Below are 22,570 nucleotides of genomic sequence, written 5' to 3'. Positions count from 1 at the left end.
GCTTAACCTGCCTATGTGTCGCAATGTGGTGCCACTGCACCCGTTATGTGCTCCCTTCTTTCACAAATCTAACACTTTAAGAATTCATAAAAGCCACTTTTGCCGGCCTGACACAATGTCTCTCCTCTGGTCTCGACAAAAGTGATGAAACGACCGTGTGCGATACTCTCGTCCCATCACCGTGTGAGGCATTATATTATGTCGAGAGTTCGAGATATCCCTCTTCCCTAGCCGCCGTGGTTGCTTAGGTGGCTATAGTCTTATCCTGCAAGGCACGAAGTCGCGGCGGCCGCATTTCGATGGCGGCGAAATGCAGAAGCACCCATGCACCGTGCTATCGGTGCGCGTTAAATAACCACAGGGGGTCGAAATTAATTCGTAGTCCCCAACTAAGGCGTGCCTCATAACCAAATCGTGTGGTTGGCGCGTAAAACCCCTCAGAGTTTAAATCCCTCTTCCATCGCCTATGATGTCGTTTCTTGCCCGAGCTTTGTTTGCAGAATGTGGCATCATGTTTTTCACAAATGGCCGCGCTGCGGCCTTACCAAGCTTTATCCCGATAGCTTTAGGAGCGCAACGTAATATAAAGTTGGCTTTGTGTTGCTTTCAAAGTAGTGTCGTAGATCGAAATCTATACGCAACACCTCGTAAACCCGCACGGCAATGTGTGCTGTACGGCGCCGCTTAACTCCTCAGAGCTTCGATCACTCGTTCACATAATAATATTAATCATAATAGTAATACTTTTATTGCCAATAATCAAATAAGTACATTCATACAGGCCTGCCAAAGCCTTTGAAGGCTTGAGCGGCAGCGCCTGGCATGCAGCAAAACCGTACACGGCACATTGATAGACCAGTTATAAGCTGCGAACCCAAGTATACAACACCAAAAAAGGGTATTAGAATTTATACAGTGTCTATGAAAAGAAATTTCATTAAGCATAAGGAAACACAGAAGTACAGCAATGCGTGTGAATAAAAATTACCATGAGATAATGCATAACCATATGCCAGACTGACCATCATGGTGCAAATGAATTGCACAATCACATGCACGAACACAAGCAATAACGGTAAATAAACAGAACAAGTACGCCTTTACGAACAGATACGCCTTAGCACTCTCTTTAACTTATATTTCGTTTTTGCACAGAATGTGCTGCGCGGTAATTTATTGAAGTAGATGGGCACATAATGGGCCCGAGCTCTAGTGCCGTACCTTGTGGAACAACGTGGCCTCTCCTCCAAAAGGGGTCCCTGGGCCTTAAGCATAGGGAAGCTGTGTACGGAACTAGGAATTGACTGGACCAGAAGTGTTTTAAAACAACCGTTTGAATTAAAAGATCCTTGAAATTCGGCATCGAAAGTACTTTGAAACGGTCTGTGTCAGCATTCAGGTTCAGATCATAAGGTATGTTTTTTAAGAGGGAGTGCAGTATCGCATTTATTCTGTTGTGCCATGCGGACAGCACAGTGCCCGTAAATTGTTATTCCATACCGAAGTAGACTGTAGCCTATAGCATGTGTTTTAGCTTTCCTTACTGATAAGGGCATGTAGTATCTTATGTGTGCATCACACGGCAACTACCTCTACTTTATGTGTCCATGTGACAGCTGTACAGGGTGTTGTTTGTCGGGTTCCTCCAGTACAGCCTACCTGTTATATCCAGCACCTGCAAAACCAATTTGCATACAATTCAGAACATTCAAGTCCAAGCTCTGAGGATATGCCTTGGATTACCATGGAGTGCGTCAACGGCTTATCCAATCCGTTCTCGACAATGATATCGAGATGCCTTCACATTCAACATGTACCACCCGGCTAGCTTTGTCGGCACTTTCGTTTCCAGTAATGTTGCAGTGCCCAGGTAGTCACTGAAATACAACGTTGTCCTCTGTCCACCGCTTGATGGCAGCGTAATCCTATCTCTGCTAGCAATTGTTCATGTGGGCTGCGGCGCAAATCTGATAAGAGTGATTGCAGGTCTGCCTTTTAATCAGAGAGTATAACAGAATATGGACCAGTGATTTGGTAACTGTTGCTGCATATATAGCACTGCACTATGGAGGGCGGAAAGTTCGTACCCTGTCGATGTTGTGACATGGCTGATCTTGAACTTCCTGCAGATTGACGTCAACGGAATGAGTACTGCACCAGCGGAGCTGGTTAAAGTCGAAGAGCCATCTCTATAAATGTCAACTAGATTGGAGTATGAATAATGCAGTAGATGTAGTTTCATTCAGGACACAAGTTGGCAAGTCAGAGTTCTTTCGAACTCCTGGAATGGAAAGCCGCACTTGTGGCTGCCGGAGACACCACAAAGGACAAGGTGATTTTGCGGCAGGCATGATATCCGATGAAGGAGAGGATCGATACGAGGCTACAATGGCCGAAAAAGTTGCCTCTGGTCTACCTTCCGAGAGGGAAGCAAGGCGTTCAGGGTGGATTCGGGAAAGGCAACGAAGATGATTTCTAAGAGTGTCTATGGCAATATACGTACTGACGGTATGTTCACTGGCGATGGCAATTGTTGCGGCTGTTGAAGCGCATTGCGGTAGACCTAGACACGTTCTAAGAACTTGAGCTTGTATGCCCTCAAGCACTCTGAGATTTGTCCTCTGGGTGCTTGACAGCACCGGAGTGCTGTAACGTAAGAAAGCCACCAAGAGGGCTTTGCACAGTTGAAGCATAAAACGCACCGATGGTGCCCTTGCTTTTCCAGCAATGGCTTTGAAAAGGCGACTGATTAAGAGGATTCTCTTCCTTGTGTAAGATACATGGTGGCTCCAGGAGAGGTCGCGGTCGACATTCATTTCTGAAAATCGATGGGTTCTCTTGTACAAGATAGGCTGGCCATTAATGGACACCGGGTATTCAGTCATCTATTTTCGCGTCAAGGCGACTAATGCGCACTTTTCTGTTGAACTTCTGAGGCCTTGTTTTTGGCGATAAATACACGTCATCCTTGCAGCCTTTGTTACTTCTGACACCCAAATGCTGATGTCATCTGCGTAAATTGACAAACTGAAACCGAAAAGTGCTGCCTCCGACTGCAGTAGCCACAAGCGCGTCAAGACTGGCTTCCTGAGAAACATAGCCATAAGCGCCCCTCATATCTAAAGACAGCGCTACATAGCGGCCTTTGGATTGTTTCGGCAGTGGGATCGAAGGCACAAGATCAATTGCTTTGTCGACCGATGAACGGCCACGTCGAAAACCTGTCATCGCTTTGTAGATTGTAATGTTCAAGAAACCACTCGAGGCGCGTGAGGATCACCCTTTCCAGCAACTTGACAACACAGCTGGCGAGAGCAATAGGTCGATATGATGTTAGTTCAAGGGAAGACTTTCCATGCTTTTAGATCGGGACAAGAGGGCTACGCTTACACCCGGAAGGAACAACGCCGTCACTCAATGAGACGTTGAGATGACGCAGCATTATTTCTCATGCTTCATGGTCAAGGTGGCGGAGAGCAGCGTACCTGATGTTGACAGGTCCGGGAAAAGTGGAAAAAGCGCTGCCATTCAAGACATACACGAAAACGCTTGATGCAAGGCACACGTTGCGCGTACGGAAGAACTGGGGTTTTCTCACTGAACACGGGTATCCCCACCCCCCAAAAAAAGTATTTATCAAAAAATTTTTTTTAATAAAAAAATCCTTTAGAGCTTCATTTTGTAGTTTTGTTCATAGGGAGTTGCAAGCATTTTGGTTCCAATGAACAAAAGTATTTTTTATATGTTCGAATACAGAAGCAACTACATGTGAGAGCCTATTGTGTTTAGGTGATTTCTGTTTCCGGGCATTCTACTATAGTATTTGCTTCAATGAAGCATTCGTTCGCTTGTACGCAATCTCCGTGTTCTATGTCATAAACAGCTCATGCAGCAGGCAATGTCGGCTGAGGTTTATGCCTAGGCAGAAGTGAGCTGGTATGAAAGTCACACACGATTCTGGATAGGAAGGAGTACTCACATTTACTGCATTCCTTCGCCTTTGCTCCATGTGGCAGCTGTTATATGTAGCGTTCCTAACTAGAACGGCAACAGAAATGACATAATCTAAGTGAGACGGGTGTCGTCCGCCATTTTATTCCAACTTCTTCCTTCTCACTTCTCCCCTAGCACCTTCCTTCGTCTTCTTTCATGCGTCCAGCGCAGACCGCTTCACTCTTCCGGATTTCTTTTAATTACACCTCCTGGGGTAATACTTGAATACGTTTCCAATAGCGGCGCACTCCGTTTGGCCCGAGGCTCCGGCGTACCAGACATTCTTCAATATTCCATGCTGGCATGCAGTCTTAATAACTTGAAATGGTCCGCAATATTTTGAATTTGAGGGCACAGCTCCTTTCCTTACAAGGACATAGTCTCCAGGCTGTATGTCCGGTATCTCGCTACTGTGCCTTTTATCAAAGTTTCGCTTCATGCGGCGCTTGTAGATCTCCTGTTCTTTGACAGTTTTTCTTACTTCCGCAAGTTCGAGGTTCTCTAGGAGACCTAGCTCACGATCTGCAGGAAGTATGGGCGCTGTACCTGAAGTTACAAAATGAGGGCTGCAGCCTAAACTCATGGTGTATGATCTGTTGTGATGCTTCACAGCGGCCTCGAGACAGCACTTCCAGCCACCGGCAAAGTCTGGATACATCTTCAGATACTGTTTGATGTCTCCTATGGCACGTTCCGCAAGGCCGTTTGCTGCCGGGTGGTATGGAGAAGAATACTTTATCATGATGCCGTGCTCCTGGGCCCACTTTGATAATTTGGCACTCCGAAAAGCCGGCCCATTGTCGCAGACGAGCGTCTTTGTGTGTTTAAAACACTCAGCTTTGAGGAGGTCTATTACGCTGTTTGCGTCTTCTTTGCCAGCTTTAGCCGCAATCGTCCGTGTGCACTCATCTATGGAGAGCAAGAAAGCTTGCGTTCGCTTGACTCCTTCCCCCTTCTTTTTGAGCTCCGCGAAGTCCAAATGAATTACTTCGAACGGGATGCTTGAATATTCAGGGTTTGTCATAACGTCTGTCGATTGCTTGAATTTAACTTTGTTCACCTGGCAGAGGTGGCATGTGCGGATGTAATGGCTGATGTCGTTTTTCATGCCCGGCCATGTGAATCTCATGAGCAATTTCTTATAAGTGCGCCAGAAGCCATCATGTCCACCCGATTCAGGGGTGTCGTGGTATAGATGAAGAATCCTTGGAATCATAGTTGGTGGTACGTGATACCTTCCATTGATAAACTGGAGCTCTTCTGTACCTTCCCATAGCTTAATATGATTGATTGTATCTGGATTATTGCTTGATTCCTGTACAAGTAATCTTGATAGTGCGTCAGCGTCAGTGAGGAGTGGGCCAGGACGGTGCGAAATTACGAAATCAAATTGTTGCAGATAGTTTACCCATCTAGCAATGCGGCCTCTTGGCTGGGCCATGCTCAGAAGTTGAGTCAATGCTTGATGGTCCGTGAAAAGTATGAATTTGGCACCTTCCAGGTAAGTACGAAAGTACTGCACAGCTTTTAAGACGGCCAGAGCTTCCTTTTCAGTGGTACAGTAATTGATTTCGGCGGGTTTCAGGGTATAGCTGTAGTACCCCACGACGTAGTGTTTGGTTTGATCAGCTTGTTTGGAAGGCTTCTGGTATAGAACTGCACCGGTAGCATAATGTGATGCGTCCGTGTTCAGCACGAAAGGCAAGGAAAAATCCGGTATTCGCAAGATGGGGTCCGACGATATTAGTTTTACAAGCTCACGATAGACAGCTTCGCACTTCTCGTCCCAATGAAAAGGCACGTCTTTCTGAGTTAAACGTGTGAGGCACCTTGTTCTCAGTGCGTAGTCTTTGATAAACGCCCGGAAGTGTCCTGCAAGGCCAAGAAAAACGCGCAGGGAGTGCACATCATAAGGCTTTACCAGCTTGGAGATTCTCTCTACCGATTCTTGCTTGGTGCTTTTAGTCTGTCCATCAAACACCCTGCCAAGAAATACTACGGTATCTTGAAAGAACGCACTTTTCTTGAAGTTGACTTGGAGTTGGGCAAGACTGAGGGCATGAAGAACTTTTGAAAGATGACTACGGTGTTCGTCCTTTGTCTTTGAGTAGATGATGATGTCGTCGATGTACACATTGCAAAATGTGCCCAGGTAAGGTTTCAGAATGTCCGTCATAATCTTCTGAAACCACGCAGGGGAGTTTTTCCAACCAAATGGTAGGCGGTTGTACTCAAACAAGTCAAATGGGGTTATGAACGCGGTGTACTTCTTCGTTTCTTCACTTAGTGGAATCTGCCAAAAGCCCTTGCAGAGATCTATTCGTGAAAACCAATGGCAACCACCGGTTTCGTCAATGATGTCGTCGATTCTCGGCATTGGATAAGGTATCAATTCAGTTTGACGATTGAGAGCCCGGTAGTCTGTGCAGAGGCGGAATGTCCCGTCTTCTTTAGGTGCAATAGTGATAGGAGAAGCAAATGGGGATACAGAAGGCCGGATGATACCTGCGTCTAACATTTCTTGCAACTCCTTTTTCAGCCACACCTTTTTATCTCTGGACATATTATAGGGGGTTCTACGAACCACTGTTTTATCTGCGAGCTCGAAAGGAACGACATGGGATTTCATTGCTGGAGGGTAGCTTCCTATGCATATAAGCTCTGGGTACTTAGTCTTGATGTCTTCGTGGTGAAAAATTAGCCTTGATACACTAGGTTCTTCACCAGGGTCTTCTGTTCTTATCGTGTCTTCGGCCATTACCTTGTCATCCCAATAGAGGTTCATCTTAAGTTTTTTCATGTCTGGACGGGACAAAAGAAAATCGTAGGTGACATTGGGAATGGCCAATACGTCACTGGTAATAGCATTTCCTTGAAATTCAATAGCCAGGGTTACCCATTCGCTATGCATGGTCACTGACCCATCGTAGGCTTGGACACGCAATGTTCTACCAGCGTGCAGACGACTGGCATCCACTCTTGTTGATAATAGATACCGAAGCTCCACTGTCAACGAGAGCCTTCACTTCAATGCCATCTACCTTAATGGGGGCGTACAATAAGCTTGACGACACCAAATATACTGTCTCACTGAAGCTCTTTTTCTGGGGCTTGTGATGCACGGTAGACAGATTATGTGGAAGTAGGTTGCCGTGAACTGCGGTAATTGGTTCTTCACCATCCTCACAGTCATGATTTACGCTTCCCAGAGATTTGTTTATGAAGCTGTGTTCACATTCAGTTGACGGCAATGACTCTAGATTGGAATCAAGTTGCTCTGTTCTACCATCTGGCTGTCTTCTCGATGTAATTCTTGGCACTGAGGTCTGTAGAAAGTTCAGAAGGTCATCAAACGTTCTTGGACCTTTGAGCTGGACATGACTACGGATCTCGATACACAACCCTTGCGTTATCAAAGCTACAACAGCAGAAGACGACAGCTTCGGTTCTGCAGAATACAACAGGCGACGCTTCTCAAGACAGTACTCAAGCAGAGAGCCACCTGTATAACTGAACCGCAGTGCCGCATCCCATCTTTCTACTGCGTTGCCTTCGAAAGCCCCTAAAAAGTTGCTTTTCCACAGTTCCCAACATGTTGTTCCATAATCCATGAGTTGCACGTCATACCATTTTCTGGCTATACCGCCCAAATAGCGGCGCATATGCAAAATCTTTGTGTCGTCGGAGTGCCACAGATTCTTGTCACAGGCGTACTCGAAAAAACACAGCCAGTAGTGTGCATTTTGCGATTTTCCTTCAAAAACATCTGGTTCAACAATACTTCGTGCTGACTGCTCTCGACTAAGCGCTTGGACGAAAGTTCTCATTATTTCGATCTGTTGTATAATGTTCCTTTGCAGTTCCATAACACTCAAGTCTAGGCTCACCTTCCCGGCAGGCGTTTCCTCTTTGAGGGTGCCACGTCGTATGGGTTCCAGAACGAGTTCGCTCAGTGTCTGCAGTTGTAGATTCACTGTCACCGATCCTGTTTGCACGAGGGCTTGGCGGCTGATTGCAGCTTGTTGCAGCACCACGTTGATCAGCGCGGTAGAACTAACTTCAAGAGGAAGGTCCGTCGCTGGCTCACCGTGCACTTGGTATCGGGTGAACACAACAGACTCTGATGACGCCTGGTCGACGAAAAACGTCACCCGCATCGCTGGTCTTCGAAAACTGTCGGCTGCGCCAAAATGTAGCGTTCCTAACTAGAACGGCAACAGAAATGACATAATCTAAGTGAGACGGGTGTCGTCCGCCATTTTATTCCAACTTCTTCCTTCTCACTTCTCCCCTAGCACCTTCCTTCGTCTTCTTTCATGCGTCCAGCGTAGACCGCTTCATTATATAAGCCCGCCTCCGTAACCTTTATTTCAACCCACTTTACAAATGCTGCTGGTAGGAGATTAGCTTGGAAAGGACATTCTCTTCCAAAAACTCCTTATTTGACCTAGAACTACGCTGTCTTGATTAGAGGTGCAGAAATGCCGCCGACAGAGCGAACAGCGCAAAATGCGAAGCGGTGATTGGTCTTCCCCGAACCGTTCGGTATATACGGAAATCGAAATATGTCATACACGCAAAATGAGCTTTATCGGCAATGTGAGCCATAAAAGACATTAAAAAAAAGTACTCTAGAAGCCTTTTGGCATAAACAAACAAAGACAAAAGAAACAATGGGGAAAAAGCACTGAAATTGGAGAAGGGAAGATCAAGCTGACATATATAATGGGAGACGTGCCTATATTCCGCCGCTCAGGCGCAGCCTTCGGGGCTTTCAGCGCAACTGATTTGGTCTCGCGCGTGTCCCAAATTTGATCCGCTGGCTTAAGTACTTTTTTTTCTTTCTGGAAATTCTCGCGGGACGCTCGTTTGCCAATGACTGCCCTGCGCTACCCTGCAACGTCTCGTTCGCGCTGAACTCTTTATTTGTTTTATGCTGTTGCGTTACATTATTGAGCTTTAGTTATGAACCCCTGAGCTTCCCACTATTTCTCCTCTCCCGTCATCTCTCTCTCTCTCTTCTCCTCCCCCCCATCTCCCTCTTTTTGTTCCATATTTGTCGTCTGCCTTCATTTGCACCGTTCGCTTTCCGCCGAGAGACTTCTTCCAACGCACACATCTCCAAACGCTCTCGTTCGCACACGAATCGTAATGCGATTTTCGTCGATGACTTACTTTCATGCTGGAAGCGATAGCTATGCTGGTGTTTATGTTTCGTACGACGTCTTACGAAGCGAAAACTGCGCGTTAGGAAACAATACCGTTATCGTTACAGTCATTTATGCTGCTGTGCCCTGGAAACGTGATCATAGTAAGTTTCGATCTATCCAACACTATTTACCTTGGCAACATAAAAAACACGTCTATTGCCGCGCGCTAGTCTGTATGGGTGTTTTTATATGCAGCCTGTTTTGATGCAATGAGAAACCTGGGGTGTGCATATGCAAGCCCGTTCTTAACTCTGAGCACAGCTCCAAATCTTCCTCCCGATATTGCATTTGCGTTAATATAATATAAGTTCACAAACATTTTTTTTAAATTACTTTCATATTTTTCTGTGTGCTAGTTGCGTAAACATTTATAGGTACGTTGCTAAAAAAGGTGAATAACTTTTCTTTATTTAAGTAAGCGCGCGACAAATATGAGTTACTGATGCGTAACTGTGACATGACGTAACCTTTTCTTGCTCTAAGGAAGAAAATATTATTTCGCCTTTTGTACCTATATGTTCGTGTGTGCATAGGTCTATGTGCTGAGTATTTCTGCCCGTAGGACGATGTTTATTTTCTTAGTACATATGCGATATAACAGACACATATCATATCATTTCATAAGAAGCCAAAAAACAAAGGCACCTAGGGCAACACAGGGGAAGTTACTTTTACTTAATAAATGAATTAAAGAAATGATACTTTAATGCAATTGGAAGTGGATGAAAAAACCACTCCCAGGGTTAGTTCTCGTAGTAACACATAAGTACCCCAGAAAGTGGATGGGAAAACGGCGCCGCGGTAGCTCGGCTGGGAGAGCATCTCGTGCGTAAAGCGAAGACGTGGGATCGTTCCCCATTGCTTTTTCATCCACTTTCAAATTCAATTTATATAATTTCTTTAATTCCATGAGTAAGTAAAGTGATTTACAGTGTGTTGTCCTTGGTCTATTCGTTGGCTTCTTGTGATATGATTAATAAAAATTGAGCCCCCTTTCGTCTCTCTCTCTCGCTCTCTCTCTCTCTCTCTCTCACACACACACACACACGTGTGTGTGTGTGTGTGTGTGTAATAGGTTTTTTTTTATGCCATGCGAGAAAACGCAGCCATCAACATTATAGGGTGACTACATCTCTCTTTTGTGTTCATTTCATTAGGAAAATATTTAAAAGGTTGCCATGGCTATCTTATACCAGTCAGAAGTTTCGACATGACAAAATAATGTGTTATGAATTGCACGTAAAAGTACTGTATCCTGGGCATATGTTCAGTAAGGTTTGCTGAGTGCTGGATATGGAGTGCATCGTCTTTAGAGGTGAATGAGCACCAAGCGGCGCCTGATAGAGTCCCAGCCACAAAATGCGATAGTTGTCTGATCTGAGCCACGACGAAAAGGTAATCATAGAATTTTCAAATTTTCAAGCGTTATATATCTGCAACTGAGATTAACAGCGATTAACATCAGTTGGTCCTATGTTGTTTCCATACTCTTGAGACCTAAATTCATCGCTTCCAAATTGGCTATTGACATAACATTTGCTTGGAACAAATGCACGTGATCAAACTTTACGTTGTCTTAAAGAGTGTAAGTGACTGAGAAATGTGTAGTAAATAATTAGTCACCTACGTAGGTAAACTATTCCCATGTAACTGTGCCCCGTGTGTTTACAGGGACGTCTATCTCCCTTATCTTGATCGCTGTAATTGATTCAATCATACTAATATTTTACTTGGATGTCTATACGACTTCTCTCCTCTTGTCTTGGCAAACAAATGTCTTCTCAGTAAGCGGATGTTTCTAATCACAGCAGTGGCACAAACTCTGCTTGTGGGTACGTTGGCCGATCTCAAGAACTTGTACCGTTTCAGGACACTGCCCGAGAATTATGTTTAAAATGTCTTTTTTTATAGGTTTTGGTGCAGCGGCATTTTAGGCGATATGAATAAGTGTAAGTCTTAGGCTATATCGTAACTATTACTCGCGGAGAATATTAGGCATACTGGACCTTTATTCGTAACATTTCTGTAACGTCAGAGGTTTTCTTTACCAGGAGACGTTTAAGCGCTCGTCACAGATGACTGCAATAAGCGTGTTAATAAGTCGAAGACTGTGGCAATGGCAAGTCGTGAATTACACTTTCAAATGAATTTTCTGAACACCTGCTCTCGACTGTGAAGGAAACCGGCAGCGAATACGCTCACCCCTTCGAACTGTGTAGGCAAGCTGAACCTTTCTCTCAGGGTGTTCGACGTTTTGCCGCGAGGTCTGCATGTGTACCTAGTCAATGCGTATTTAATGGCATTTATTATATGTTTAACGAAGCTTGTAGAAGGGACTGTTAGACTTTTGTGTCCAAGTTAATGTTGTGCTACACAGATTACAAGAAAGTATTTCTTCCCTATTGTTTCTTGTAGCGTGTTTAGCCCAAAATTGTATCAAGACCAGAAGAGGCTATCCCTCTACACGACATCAAGCATCCAGCATCCTACATGCTTTGTCATTTCGTAGGCCTAAAAAGGCAGATTGCAGATTGTGTCATAATGTGTCCATGAGAAACAAGATTTTAACCATTTGTCTTCAGTTGCCTAATGGCACATGCATACGTATTGAAAAGGGACGGAGCTGCTTAGAGTAGCGGCTAAGACGACGACCCGGAGAATGAAAGCCAGACATGTATAGCCATATGCGAACGGTGTCGAAAAGCGCTCAAATACAAGTAAAATACCATAAACGGTGCGCCAACAGGGCGGAAAAATCTTTTATGGAGGCCACCGTATGCTCTCTAACACTGAAGGGCTCTTGCAAAGTGGCCAGCAAGGCTCTTCTTTTCCCGCTACATGCCCGCGGCCATCGATTGCGCCGGGCTAAAGTCAACAAGCGCCTGTCAAATGGAAAGAGGGAGTCTTGCGTATTGCGTCCGTTTTTTCATCTTTCCTTCAATGTTTTCCTTCCTTAAGTTTCTCTTGTTCCTTCGGTATTGGGCCTATTTGTTTTTGATCCGTTATATAGCAGGCATTTTCCCTTCATGCCTGGGGCCGTCATTTTGCCTATGGGAGAGGCATCTCATCGCTCGTTGCCGGCTCTTGTTCGTCGACGTGGAGCTGACTGCTGCCAGCTGTCGGTCCCGATGAGTGGTCTGAATGCCGAGACAAAAAGGACGATGTCAATGGAACTGGCGGTGTAAGAGGATGAGTGAGGTTACGGAGAGAAGGCTGTAGGGATGGAGGGGGCCAGGCAATGGCGCGGAGGGAGTTTTGTTGCAGAAGAGCTAGAGCCGGCGTCGAAGACCTGACATTCGAAAAGAAAGCGCACAATATTTGGTGTACGGAGTAGTGGCTGCCTGATAGGCCTTGTGCTCGTACCCTTAGCTAGGGACTAGTCGAAGGCCGCAGCTCTGGGTTGCTTCGTTCGCAAGCAAGGGACAAGAGCCGGTAGTAGTTCTACTTAACGTCTTCTGCTTTATTAAACAGAATCTTTCATTGCGTACCACCCCCTTTTCACCCCCTTTTCTGGTGTTTCTGAAAATCGCTAGTTGCCCTTCACAAACAGTTTACAGTTTTGAATGGCTGAGAGAAGTAGTAGAAGGTGGAGGCAAGGCATGATCATCGTTTGCCCTTTCCCGTGACCGACTCCTATGTTGCAGACATTGCGAGAAGCTAATACTAACTTCTCCGTGTCCCACTCCCCACTCCTTTATTCCCCATTATTCTCACATAAACAGGGAAAGCTATGAAATATCATGTGTTCAACATTTTATACCTTCGTAATCTGTTGCTTTCCACCAAACAAGAAATGAATAAAGCGATAAGGCAACCTTGTCTGGTGCATGCCCTTGTGGCTCCAAAATGGCTTTCATTGGCTGACAGATGACAAGCTGCAAGACGCTGACAAGCTGCGATTATAAGTCAAAACTCACTAAAAAACGCAGCGTATGGTCATTGGCTTCACGTACACACACAAAATAATAAAGATAAAGAAACAGGCGAAAGATAAATAAGGACTGCATTTGGCGCCACGCAAACAAAGAGACAGCAAAACATTAGGGTCCTTATGCGTCACCACGTAGTCGTGGCGCCGCTATCGCCGTGTTTTCATTGTGCTAACAATTCTTGCACAATCTTTCGCTTCTCGTTCAAATAGCGGCACGCTTTCCAACGGCTCACTGTTCACGATTGTTTATACGGGCAGCAGCTTCCCCGGAGCTCCAGACCCGTCCCTCGTGTATCACGGGTCTCCGCTGCTCTCGTCCGACTTATTACGATGTCGTGGACTTGCAGAGCCGACGACGTGCCTGTCAGCGCACACGGTTGTGAAACTCGTGACAAAACGGTCTCGGGAGATTCCCAATCACTGATTCTTAGTAAGGTGCAATAAACTATCACCTAAGATGACTTTTTTTCTCTCTCTCTTTCCCATCTGGCTATCTCTTTCTCATTTTTTCCCTTGGAGTCCTTGAGGTTCTTCTCGTGTTCCCTTTGAAAGTCAAGTACGGTACTCTTTGCCCGCTATGAATTAAGCCAGGCTAGATCAGCCTGCATTGTTAATATCACCAAGACCACTACGTGAAAATGTGCAATACGATGGGAAACCAACAGATTACCCGCTGTGGTTGCTGAGTGGCTATGGTGTTTGGCTGCTAAGCATGACGTCGCGGGATCGAATCCCGGCCACCACGGCCGCATTTCGGTGGGGGCGAAAACACTTGTGTACTTAGATTTAGGTGCACGTTAAAGAACCCCAGGTGGTCGAAATTTCCGGAGTCCTCCCCTACGGTGCGCCTCATAATCAGAAAGTGGTTTGGCACCTAAAACCCCATTGTTTGAACAAGCGGAATCTTTTGGATTTTCTTTTTTTTAAATGTTATTTGACGCACCGGCGCCTTGGTATGCCGGTGACACTACAGAAGCTGGCGACTGATTTCCAGTTGGCCGTACTATAGTATTTACTCAATTACAAAGGCGTTGTGATGACTAAGTGGTAAGCTTGTGTGCAGCAGCGCAGAACATTGCCATGTATTATGACTTTTGAAGCTTTATTGAGGCTCAGCAAACTGCTTAGTTTAAGTGAATTCGTCATCTCCTTTACTAATGGAATGTGGAATATATTATGACGGTCCGTACAGCATTCAATGAGCGAAAACAAGAAGGACAAGATCATGTGAAATGGGTAGAATAGTTTAAAAAAATGATTACGGAAATTTTAGCAATGATGTCAGAAACTCCATCATCAGAAGTTGGAGAATGCTAGGAAGAGAGGCGGATTCGAGGAAATGACCAATACAGTCGTCAAACTGCACATGGGCCATTTTGTCGTCGTCTTCACCAGGACGACCGTGCTCATATCTAATCTACCCACATAGCAACATAATATCAGCTTTTGTTGCAATTGAGTGGCAGATAATTCTTGTATTACAGTGCTAGCACAAGGTGCTATTATATTAAACTTTATACTCTTTGGAACAGCATGTTTCTTGTTGAGCGATGTTCTCAATTCGTAATAATCCCTCTAGTATATTTTTCTCTATCAAGGCAATACAGTCAAACCTCGATATAACGAACACGCATATAACGAATTATTGAATATATCGAACTCTTCCGAAATATTTTTGTGAAACACTTGTATTTTTAACTTCCTATAGCGAACGCGGTTTGGCATAAAACGGATATAACGAACTTCGCGACGCCAAGCCCTACCTCACATTAAGAGCAGGGCGGCAGGCTTCGTTGCACTGCAAGTGTGTTGTGCGGCGCAGCAAACGTTCAGGACTACCTCGCAGGTGCTGACAGATGCCACGTCGTCATCGAGAGTTGACAGCCAAAGAAATCGTCCGCATCTCACAACCGCTGATAGCGCTGCTTCAGCAGCGGCGGCAGCGGCGTGACGGAATGTTGCTTTTGCGTTTTAGTGTTAGCAGTGGCGTGGCCGTAGTAGCGTACGTTGTGTGGAGGCTCTTTCGGTGGTCGTGTTGAGTGCGGTGCGCGGGTGTGCGTAGTGCTGTGATGGCGATGAATGTGAAAAAAAGAGTGGCACTGACGTTAAAAACTAAGCTGATGAGAGAACATTCCGACTTCAGAAAAACAACGAACATTCCAACTTCACAAGAAGCACTTGCTGCGTTGGATTTACTGCGCCGCCACTGCAGTGCTATTGAGGGCAGTGGGTTTGCCCTAGTTGAGTGTTTGCAAACTGTGGAGCAGGGCGTGATACGGAATGCGATCAACACCAAGAAGCAGGCCGCGATAACGCAGTTCTTTGTGCGTTAATAAATGAACGTGACCCAAGTAAGCATCGTTCGAGTTGATGTGCCTTCTCTGATTGAATTTTGCTCCTCTTGCATGTATTTTTTACGAAATTTTATATTACGAATTATGGATATAGCGAACTAATTTCCGAATTTTTAACTGTTCGTTATAACGAGGTTTCACTGTATAACGAACGCTGCTGGCCGACCTTGCCATGAAATGACTGCACAATGTTCCACAATCTAATGCGAAAACATAATCCCTTGAAATAACTTCTGCTCTCAGTGTGCATGTCTATTTACGTGTTTTATTGGTAGCTTGTGGGTGTCGCAGATAGCACTTTTGCAGAAAATGAATGAAAAGGCCAAGCAGCAGGCGGCGTATCAAATTTTTGGGTATTCGCAAGAATGTTTAGCTCCGATTGACCTCATGTATAGTAATATCTTACAAGACTTTGACGACTGTATCTCCATGTCTGCAAGTATTTCCTTAGCATGACAGAGTCTGCTGCGTTAGTATTCCGCTTTAGATAGACCACGCAGCTTCCAGGCTTCTCCCCTGCGAGTCACTTAACGTTCGATCAGTGGAATTCACGCGATTTTACAACGAACGGCCCTTCCCACCTTTCATTGTAATGTACAGATTCGTCTTCCATCCACACTCTCAACATGTGACTGAACCTTTCTAGGCTGTCTGTGGCATAAAGTAGCACTTTCAATTGCATATTCCATTATCAATGGAATGGCCAACATCCCACTTTGTGACTTTTTGCTTTCTCTCTCATCTTTCGCGCCCATTTTCCCCCTTCCGCAATATAGAGTAGCCATCAAGAGATATCTCATGGTTAACTTCCGTGTCATTGCTTTAATCTGTCTCTAGTAAAAGATGCTGGAAAGGGATATAACGACCTTTCGTCGTCAGTTTACCCACCGTTGCGAAGTTCCGTAAGCGCGCATTCACGCACATATGACCTGCTATAAAGAACATGGCCTAATCTCCTACTAGAAGAACTGTTGCAGATGAGAGGCGCGTTTTGAAAACAAAATGGGTGGTATGGGGAATGGAGGGTGGCATGAAGGGCACCACTTTGCACGCCACCGGTTTTCAATTAACCTTCTTCATGTCAACTTGGGTCACTGGGCATTTCCCAGTCGGTGTGCGCCGCACTTCAATGAACGTATTTGACGCTAGCTTGGGTAAAAAGGTGCGGGCCACTGGGAATGTGCTGCTCTACAATGACGAAAAAGATCCCTTAAATTTCTTCGATGCTGAGCAGAAGACAACCCATGTAACAAGAGCTCCTTAAGGACAGCAACCCGACGCATTAGCAGACTGCGTCACAAATGCACTCGGTATGTGTTGCTTTTCAATGAACGACTTTCACGACCACGCTTTAGCGAGCTGCGCCATGAACGCACTGGATATGTGGTACTCTTCAATGAGCCTCTCGCCAACTTTGGTCACTTATTTGCCACTGAGTGTGCGCCAAGCGAAGGAACAATTGCCACTAGCAGAAGTGACACTAGCAGTGCCACTTCTGGACAGTGTCACTAGGTGACGCAGTACGTCCAGAAAGAAACGCGAGAGATGAGCCCGGTTGCTGCACTACGCGTTTCCAGCGTACGCCCATGGATTTAGGAGGCCACTAGCAGACTTCGCGGCAACGGTGATAGGTGGCCCCGATTGTTCTAAGGGAAGCGCGAAAGAAGAGTCCCGCTGCAGTACACCTTCATATATAACTTGTTTCGGCGATGGCGATACGTTATGTCGCCATATGGCATCAATGCTAGCGCATTACCGTCGACAGTAACCGTTTTTTGTTTCCCTGTGTCACGGCTTATTATAATTCTAGAATGTAGGTAACCACATTCATTAGGTCATAGGTTATATGTGGAGAAGCGAATGCACTAATTTTGCAAGTCATTCATCGAGATGTGAGGTCCGTGCTTGCCTGTACGGTCCCTGTAACATGCATCTGAATTGCAGGATCAGTAGCGAATCCACGAAAAAACAAAGCCAGCTTTTTCGCAATGTTCATGTTTCGAGAACCCTTGTTTCGCGCGTACGTTCTAAGTTTTCAGTGCAGTGCCGTGCAGTTGAGTGCACAGAACATCATAAGATCATGAATTTTACGCCTCATTCATTACTGCAAGATGTAATTCTTGGCAATGTAGTATAACAGCAAATGACGGTCAGCGTAGCAAGATTTGTGGAAGAAGAAACATTTTTCTGTGCGAGCAATGGCAGCAGTTGGATGTTTTCTATTTTTTTTTAGATTCATAGCAGTATACATGTTCCCGGTTAATAGCATTTTTTTTCTTCTCGCTGTTGGCATAGTGTGATACGGCTTAGCTTAGTCGAAGCGAAAGTGTCTGTAGAATAACGCTGCACGACTTTCGTTAGGTAGAAATTGCTGCTGAAGAAATTTGTTTCTTCAATAGCAATTTTTACTAGCAATTTCAACAGATCGCGAGTATTAAAAAAATTTATTTCTTCAATACTCGCGATCAATTGGTCATGCAGCAAATGCAAAGAGGCCCCACCTGTATTAATTAATGGATTGCATGAAAGACAGTATCACAGTCGATAATGACGAACTTCTTTTCTGTCTAAAAAGTAGAACCTTTGTTGCAAGCTTTCTCGAGTTGGTGATCCTTTACCTAAATTCTACGTTTGAGTCTTGGGGGAAGGCAGAACTTTATGGTGAGCGTTCAGGGATTACTTCGGAACTCCAGCTGCTCAAATTTTAAGTGATTTCTTTTGAAGCAAGCTCGATAGAGGGCTACAGCTTCATCTTTCAGGACTAGTGACTAAGGTGTTCAGATATGAGGATGATTTTCTGGTCTTAACTAATTCCACTAATCCAACCCACGATGTTGCAAACATTTTGGCCTACTGGCCTACTGTAAGTCTGTAGTAGGCCAGCTTTGATCGCACAGGCTTTGAGCAGTATGTTTACTGTGTATTTAAACATGGCAGTAATAGGTACCCCATAAATGCGAGTGATGGTTTGTTGTCATGTGAAGCTACAAATGATATTGTAATTTCTCGAGACGGCATTGTAGCGTTGTTGTTAATACTGAATACGAAAAATCTTGTCGGCCCTATGAAATACCCAATGAGTTTTTATGACGTTATTGTGAATGGATATAACATTCTTTGTCTAGAATTTTTGCAATGTCTACGTATCGGAGGTGAGCCGGAAGATTGGCTCCTTGCACGCATTGTACCTATCTTTAAAGCGGGCAATAAGTTATTGGTGGTAAACTACCGGCCGATTTCCATTGCATGCACCACGTGTAAATTGTTAGTACACATAATATCGAAACATCAGGTTGAATTTATACAAAATAACAACTTATTCTACAGCAAGCAGCATGGCTTTTGCCAACGTTTGTCAACAGTGACGCAGCTTTTTGAAGTGTCTGATGCTTTCGGCGTCGCAATTACGAAGTAGCAAATTGATGTTATAGCAACTGATGTTTCGAAGGCTTTTGATCGGGTGTGTCACGCAAAACTTAGTGAGAAATTGTATAAACTACGAGTTAATAGACAAATTGTGAAATGGAATCATGCGTCCCTTACGAATAGAGAGCAATATTTACAAATAGCCTGTGAACGATCATCCTCTTTACCTGTTTTATCTGGTGTACCACAAGGTTCGGTTTTAGGACCAATATTGTTTCGATTATATGTAAATAACATTGCTAATGACTAGCATTGTAACACTGAACTGCGTCTACTTGCGGATGATTGCCTTACTTATTGACGCGTTAAGGATGTCCAGGATCAAATGTTGTTAAACAAATGTCTGCAAAGCATTTATGAGTGGTATGAAAATTGAAAATTACTTACGATAAATTGGCTTACATGACTGTATTTCATGACTGTAAAAAAATTGGGGCAGAGCCCATTTCGCTAAGAGTGTCCACGGTAATGCGTTAGCATTGAATCAATGTAGCGACACCACATACTAAAACCGTCGAACGAGTTATGTACGAAGCGTTCCAGCATCGGGACTCCTCTTTCGCGCCTCCCTAAAGAACCCTCGCCGCCATCTAGCGCCGCCTACGCAAAGCCGTCGGGTGGCCTCAGAAATGCATGGCGCCCTGTTGGATGCAAACGCCGAAAAAGTGGTAACGCGGTAACCGGCCTCATTTCTCGTGCCTCCTCCTGTACACGTGGTGCCATCTTATGGCGCAACCAAAAAGTCCGCGCGTGACCTCGTAAATGAGAAATGTGGCGCGCCGGTGCCTGCCAATGCTCAGAATTATTCCCCCGCTTGCCGCGCGCTCATTAGCGCATACTCAGGGACTCAAGTTGGCGTGAGGTTCACTGAACAGTATCACATATACAGCGCATTCATGGAGCAGCTATCTAAAGCACTTGCGACGAAGGGCGTTTTTTTTAGAAGCTGCACTTTCCTATGTACTTGTGGCACAGCAGTACTAACGCGTAGGGTTGTTGACCCTGAGGAACCCTTGTGACGTGGGCTCGATTCCGCTCGGGATCGCATAAATTAAGGGATCTTTTTCGTAATTGTATTGCGGCGCATTCTCAGTGGCACACACCGAGCTAACCAAGTTGGCGTCAAAGGCGTTCATTGAAGTGCGCCACAGAGCTACTGACCCAAGCGCCGTGACCCAAGCTGTCATCAAAGGGGTTCTTTGAAAACCAGCAAAGACTGAGTGGCGCACGCCAAGGGCTCCAAGTCGTTGTCAAAGAGTTTCTTCGAGCAGCGGTACCCACCCAGTACCTCATCTTAGCGACCCATGTGAGCGTGAAAGATGTTCGTTGTAGATAGATAGATAGCCCCTCGGAAATGTTTGAAGTACCCTAAGAATGCTAACGCTTTAAAAAAAGAAAAAGATTCCCCAAGTTGTACGTACTTCACGGCTTCTATGGCTGTTTCATTAACAAGGAACTCAAAGGGAATAACAGCGACATTATCTAAGAAGTCCAAGACTAACTGCGCATCTAGGTCTTCTATTTGAAGTACTAGTTCCCTTCGCCTAGCAGAAAAGACCTTGTAATGCAGGGTACATATTCGATTGGGACCCCTAATTGGTAAGAACGATGGCTACATTTTTTCAACTTTGTCGGGAGAAATGTTGATGCCATGATGCACTAGTCAGGCACACTTCCACATCATAACTCAACAGTAATTTATCATAGAATGTTAATTAGCCGTTTCCTTCAAACGTAAGCTATGCCGTAATCCCTGATGCAAAATGTCTCAAATCGACGTTGCATCCGTGGCTCACGCGAAGTGTTCTCCTGAGATCAGTTTCTTTTTCTTTGACACCATGCTAGGGGCAAAGAGACCCTGACACGACACATATTATCTCTCACGCGGGCAACCATCTGTCAATGAGACAATCGGAGAGGCTGGACTTCTCGCGTGCACCTGCCTATAGGAGGAGGGTTATTCCCTCCCCTGCCGCACTTAGGCGTGGCCGCCCCGCGGCTATCAAGTCCCGGAAAGCCTGACCGCGGGCAGTGGCTGGGCCACGGCGTCGGCTGGCCTCGGGTGCGGGCTCTTGCGACGCCTATGCTAAAAGGCGCGGACTGCAGAGCGCGCGGCGCGTCCGCTTAGCGCCGATAAGCCGTGACAGCGGCGGCTGGCGTTCGCTCTTCGGTCGGCAGGAGGGCGAGCGAGCGATCGGCGGCAGGAAACGTGCATGGCGGGGAAGCCGGCTTTCTTCTCTCCCCCTTCCGTCGTCCCGCTCTGTGCCGGCGGCCGCGCGATGCCCGAGTGAGTGCGCCCCGAACATTAACGCTAGGGCGCGTCGTTGGCGTGACTGGATCCCATCGGCCGCCAGTGGGCAACCCAACCTGCGCACCGCCGCACTGATTCTATCACGCACTGCTCCGCTATAGCGAGTGTGCCTTCCGCGCGGCGCGCCGGCTACACAGTGCGTCCAGTCGTTTTTCTTCTGTTTGGCGTTGCCCTATACACTGTTTCACGCGCGCCTCGGTTATGCTTCCTAGCTTTTATTTTTTGTCTTCCTTCTTTTTTGCGTCCTGCGCTCACCAGGATATTACTCTTATTACGTCCATGCACGTAGCGGATCACGCTGAGACAGTGACGCGGCCGCTCACTCCCGAGAGTACGGGCGAACGCGCAATTTCCGCTTTGCCGTACCCGCAGATGCGTGCTTGGTGGGCTCCGGAAGCGAGAATTTGGGGGGGGGGGGGGGGGAGTGCCCTGAAAGGCTACAGAAAAGCGCACGCCATACGTGGTACTGGCACGAGGCGCTAAATACACGTGGAACGTTGATTCCTTGGTTTGGGCGTGGAAAACCGAGATTTCTCGTACATTGACGGGCGGGGTGCTACGGCATATCGGCGTGTTCTGGGAGGGGGGGGGGGAGCAAGCATTTTATACACATAATTAGCGGAAATGGCCTTGCGCAGCCTGCTTAATGACTGTTTTTCGGCAACTGTAATGGCGGATGTGTTTTCAGCAGGTGACGACAGGAACGCAGGTGGTGTTAATGAGCTCTGAAGCAAGATCAAAAGGCTTGACTCGCTGTTATACTGTTAAACTTACTTCTCTGAAACGAAAAAAAAAATTCGCAGGGCTGTGCGGCACACACAGCACCGTCATGGCGCAAGCTGGAGGAGCGGTTCCGACGTTGCCTGGTTACAGTCACGGAGTAGCTGTACGATTCGCTACTTCAGCAGCGGCGCGTAGCTTGCGCCATAAGATTTACCGAAGAGTAAAGACAGTTATCGAGACTACGCGGCGCACATGTCACATCGCTTGACACGTGGCACGATACGATGCAACTGCTACATGTCGTGACACCTGGTGGAATCCCTTACAAAAAATGTTGTTGGAAATCCACTGATTTTCCATCTATATATTATTGTACCATCAACAGAAAAATTGTGGAAATTCCATTGGCATTTCATGGAGGATTTGTTGAGAGATCATGGAAAAGTGGCCACCGTGAATCCATTGTATTTCCATGGGAGTATTATGGTGTGGTATTTCCATGGGGTCTCCATGGTATTTTTATTGTGTTGTTTTTTCATGGGATCTTCATTGGATTTTCATTGTAGTGTTCTTCCACTGGGTTGTCATTGTATTGCGCAGTATCTTCATGCAGTTGTCATTG

General features: G+C 45.8%; 1 long non-coding RNA gene across 1 annotated transcript in view; it reads right to left on the bottom strand.

Moving 5' to 3' along the window:
* The window catches only part of LOC135904600 (uncharacterized), a 498,596-nt gene that overhangs the window by 63,450 nt on the left and 412,576 nt on the right, over positions 1–22,570 (bottom strand). The gene's annotated exons all lie outside the window — the stretch shown is intronic.

The sequence above is a fragment of the Dermacentor albipictus genome, chromosome 4 (genome assembly GCF_038994185.2).
Source record: "Dermacentor albipictus isolate Rhodes 1998 colony chromosome 4, USDA_Dalb.pri_finalv2, whole genome shotgun sequence".
Classification (NCBI taxonomy): domain Eukaryota; kingdom Metazoa; phylum Arthropoda; class Arachnida; order Ixodida; family Ixodidae; genus Dermacentor; species Dermacentor albipictus.
Note: the sequence above shows the minus strand (reverse complement) of the source record. Positions and strands in the feature narration are given on the sequence as shown.